The sequence below is a fragment of the Empidonax traillii genome, unplaced genomic scaffold (assembly GCF_003031625.1).
Source record: "Empidonax traillii isolate 1590-97213 ecotype Southwest subspecies unplaced genomic scaffold, ASM303162v1 scaffold636:size371350, whole genome shotgun sequence".
In the NCBI taxonomy this organism is placed as follows: Eukaryota; Metazoa; Chordata; class Aves; order Passeriformes; family Tyrannidae; genus Empidonax; species Empidonax traillii.
This window is the reverse complement of record NW_020955829.1, coordinates 38,399-43,440: the sequence shown is the minus strand read 5'-3', so window position 1 is coordinate 43,440 and position 5,042 is coordinate 38,399.

The following is a 5,042-nucleotide window of genomic DNA, read 5'->3' as shown; positions in this document are numbered from 1 at the left end:
GCTGAAAGCCCATATAACCTTGTATTTTTGTCTGCAACAGTGGGCAAAAGCAGGTGCTTGAAAAAAAGTACAGGAACAAGAAAGCATGAAGTGGTACTGTCTCTAAATATTCTCTCAACAGCCGTCTTTAGCTCAGGCAATTCCTGAGTGGTGTCTTTTTATTTAATAGATTTAATAGACTGGCTTTTCCAATCATTCACTTTTGACCTCTTGCAAATATTCAGCATCTTCAGAAGACTGTGAAAGACAATGAAGGAATGGGAGTGCTCACCTGGGGAGCAGGATATCTGGGGCTTCAGGCCATGCTCAAGGGAGAACTTATCTTTTCCGTGAAATAGCCACTGAGTAGCTGTGCAGGGACTGGAGCACAAATCTTTTCCCAGTTACTCTTTTTTCCACAACAAAAGAAATTTTGAAGTGTCTACACGAAACAGTACCTTACCAAAGGTGCAGCACGGGAGGAAAGGAAGCAACCCAGGTCCCCACTGCGTTAAGCACTGATGCGTTGAAAAAAAGGGCAGAGGTTGTTTCCAAAGAAGGCACCAGCTGCCTCAAGCCCACTCCAGACAGGCCCTAGAGGATAACGGGCTGAAGATCCCAAAGAACCTTGGATCTGTATGGAGGCTGAAACACTGGCTGCTCAGCAGCTGAAGTCATTTGCCACATGAAAGTGGCAAAGGGTCACACAGCTGCTGAGAGGCAGTTCTCATCGTCACAGCTTTGAATCAAAGTGTCTGAGTCCTGCCTGAGTCCTATAATTGCATCCCATATAGAGCTGGATCCAGATCCACAGTCACTGCTCTTCCGTTCCCAGTGCCGATGCTTTGCCTTAACTAAAAGCTAATGAAGAACCTTTAAAGCTATTCCTACAAGACTTAATATAATAATATTTAAAAGATATAACATTATTGAGCATGAATTAACTATTAACGTTACTATTTCAGCACTCTAATAACATTTTAAGGTACTCATAATAGCTTTTTCATTTTAAGAGCAATAATCAGAAGAATCACCTGCTTCCTCTACCAGATGTCAAAGAACAAAACGATGTTTCCTTTTCTTACGACAAGACCCATATATGATGAAAAGATTGCAGCCCTTCAATGGCCTCCAGCAGCTGCTGCTGAAGGGACTGAGAGGGAAGGAGATGGCAGGTTAGTGGGAAAATACATGGAGGAAGTGAGGCCAATGGTGGAACTGTAGAATCCAATTGACACTTCCAGAGTGGGGCATTGGGTTCTCCATCCTTGTGCAGGACACCCTGCAGGCAGAGTTCCTCCACCTTTGGTCTCAAGCCAGCATGCTCCGTACTGCTCTGAGCTCTTGCCATTAAGGATCTGTGCAATTCACTCACTGATGACATTAGATCTCATAGGAGCTGGAGGATTTAGTGACCCACTTCCAACTGCCATGAGATGTGTGATATTTTTCAAAGAGTGAGAAAATCCCTTACCCAGAACATCTTGAGAAAGCTTGAAGGCCCTGCAAGTTTCTGTGGAGGAGGAGATTACTAGAAGTTTATGCAGTAGCTAGAGAATATTGCTGGTTGATATTTGTGAAGAGTTTCTTGTCCATATAAGGTTTTTTACCTCAGTTCTAATACATTTAATGTTTTGTTTTCTGGAGATTTAAAGTATGGTTATTTCCAACAATTCTACCATTATTTTCACCAGTTTCTGCCTGTTGCATTTAATACTAGATAGGCAACAAATCAGCAAGAGAGTCACACAGCCTGACATTGACTTCCCCAAAGAGGCATCAGGTGTCCAGGAACAAGCTTGATGCTTCAACATCCTATTTCATCCAAATATAGATTTCTGGAAACAGGCTTTTCAGCTGTGGCACAAATACTGTGTCAAATGGCATAGGACTTGGACTGCATAAAACGGTGCCATTATTAGAGAGCATAATGAGAGCACCGACTTCTCATGGTCCAGGAGAGAAGAAGCGTCCTTCATAAAGATGGAGTCTAACGAAGGAAATACAGCTACACTGTTTTGGCTGTAAAGCCAGTGACGTTCGCCTGGAGACTGCCGTCTCCGTGGATCGACCACCGCAGGAAAGGTGAGCTTGGCGAGCTCTAAAATTAGCCACTCCCGCCAAGGAGGGACGGCCTTCTGGCGGGGACACTGCATCCTTCTGCAGGGCTCAGGCACCACTAGAGGGAAACCCAGCACCGCCTCGGCCCTCCCATGAGCTCCGGAAGGGAAGGGGCGAGCGGCGACAGCAGCGGCGGGGACAGCAGCGGGCTGCGCCGGGATGCTCCCGCCGGGCTGCCGCGGCGGGGGCGAGGCGCCCTTCCTCTTTCCCTTCCCTTTTCCCCCTGCTCCGACACTGCGGGGGGAGCGGGACGGAGAGGGGTGCTGCACAAAAACCTGTGGGAGGAGTAAACGGGAAAGGACGAGGGGGAAGTAGGGATAACCCAAATCAAACTAAACTAAACCAAACCAAACTAAAATAAAATAAAATTATCTAAGTAAATGGAGTGAAGGGCAAAGTAGCAAAGGCTGCAGTTGATACAGCAGTATTCAGAAAAGATTAAACAACAGCTAAGAAGTGCAGAAATATTTCATAATGGGATGTTGCAGAGAAATAAGAAGTCAGATTTTGCATTAAATTCCACATGAACAAATGCATTATACAGCACCTGAGGGGGGAAATCTATACGTGTCACAGACTTTAAAAGAACTGGTTTTACTAGGAAACAAATCTCAGAGCCATGACGGGTACTTGAGATCAGGGCTCTGTGGTGGGCAAGACAGAAAGAATTATCAGAATTAATAGGAATAAACAGAGAAAAAACCAGAAAACATCACTTTAGCATTTTATAAATCCTTCTTAACTACAGTTTGCACTCTATTAAAAAGATAGCAAAAAAAATTTTAAAAAATTAAAAAAAAAAAACACCAGAGAGTTTTGGTAAGTTTTCTGTTTAGAATATGTATAATTAATCATTATTGCAGGATATTGTGGAGATCAAAGATGTGGCAAAGTCCACCAAGGGATTAGATAAATTCACTGCAACTGCTAAACAAAGGTACATGGAAAGCTCCTAAAGCTCTGGAAGCTGGATGCACAGTCCAGGAGAAGGACCATTACATATTCATCTGCTTATATTTTTTCTTCCCTAGGTGTCTTCAGTTGCCCAGTGTCAGAGAGGGCTTGCTGGACCTACATGACCTAGCATGGTGTTAGCCAAGTGGGAAAGCTGGATCACAGCAAGGGTGTGATTCTCTGAAGTTCATATGAAATTTAGATTGGATCTGGGAACTGACTTCCCACCTACAAACCATCATATCAGGAATACAGCAATACATATCTGCAGGGGCAGTTTCCCTGCACAACTGCGTGCCAGAGTTTCACTTGCTGGTCTGGAAATGAACCAGGCAGTAAAAGCGATTAGCAGTGGAAAGACACTAGACAGCTGTAATTATCTAAATGCCTTCCTATTAACCATGTGAGAAACTAAATCCTCACAATCACATTCATTGGTAAATGCTAAGGACAAACTAACTACATGAAGTTTCATTTGATTAGGCAGAAGAATTCTACTCCAATATGATTATGTTACACAGAATGACCTAAAAAAATATAAGCTAAGTCTGCTTCAGCAAGCAAATGAATGTTAATATAGGCAGAGAAGAACTGCTCCTAACCAACAACATAGCCAGGCTCCCTCAGCTGATGGCAAATGTTCCTACCTCCCTGAGATGGCTCCTGCTCTCATGGCCAGACCTGCTGCAGATGGTGAGTGCAAGAGGGACAGACCCAGACCTGCTGCAGCACGTCATAGTGATTCACCTGCACATTATCTCCATTTAGAAAACCCTACAATGTCATAGCAAGAACATGTAGCAGGCAGTGGGAGAAATTCACCTGAAGCAAAACCATGGTTCAGTGGATGGGGCATCAGCAAGAGGCATGAGCACACCCTGCTTACCTCAGAGGTGCTGGGTTATCACCAACTCTGGCACACCACGTTGCAGAAGTGCATCACCAGTCCCTGTGCCTGCATTTCCTCCCTGCATTTGCAGAGCACAAGGAGAGTTAACCATAACAATTTCTACACAGATGTGAAAATAGCATGGAAGCCATCAGTTTTCAGGGCATGCTGCTTTCTTGATACCTCTGCCGCTTCCTTTCTTGAAATACTGAACAAACTTTTCTAAAATAATCTCTCCCGAGAACCTACAGATAGGGGCTAAGAAGGGTGGGTGTGTTGGCAGTGGGGATGGAGAAGCTCACTGCATCTTTAAGGGAAGTGTGAGGGCAATTCCAGCACCAAGCTGAATCCCATTTGATCTATAACATCCATAATTTCTGCCACCATGTACTGTGGTGGCAAGCACCGTGCCAATGTCCAGACACAACAAAACTATATCCATATGTAATAAAATGAACCATGATCACAGTCCATCCAGAGCATGAAGCACTGGGGGGAAGACTTGTGTGCCTCCAGAGCCTAGGTACCAGTGATGAGGACAGGAGACAGAAAAAGCCTGAGCCAGAGGGCCAATTTTGAACATAACTTACAGAGCATGACTTGTTCTTGACTGAAACTGTAATCATCAGTTTTAAGCATGAGTTCCCTCCATACCTCTTTATTTTGAGGCAAACGATGTGGATTTCTGGTGTTTGTGTGACTTTGTCCAGTCATCCCATTTAGGAGATTCAGACCCTTGAGGCAAGAAGGAAGGAGAATGTAGCCTCTCCTGAGAGGCTTCACCACAGGGAAGCCAGTTGATGTAATCTTTTAGGTTTCAGTAAAGCTTTCAATAGTGTCACTCACAGTATCCTTCAGGACAAACTGTCCAGCACACAGCTGGGTAAACACACCATGAAGTGGGTGAGCAATTGGCTCACTGGTTGACCACAGAGGGTAAGAGTGAATGGGGTAACATCAGACTGGTGACCTGTCACTAGTGGGGTTCCACAGGGCTCCATCTTGGGCCCTGTGCTCTTCAACACCTTCATAAATTACTTGGATGCAGGACTGGAAGGGATACTGAGCAAGTTTGGAGCTGACACAAAACTGGAAGGAG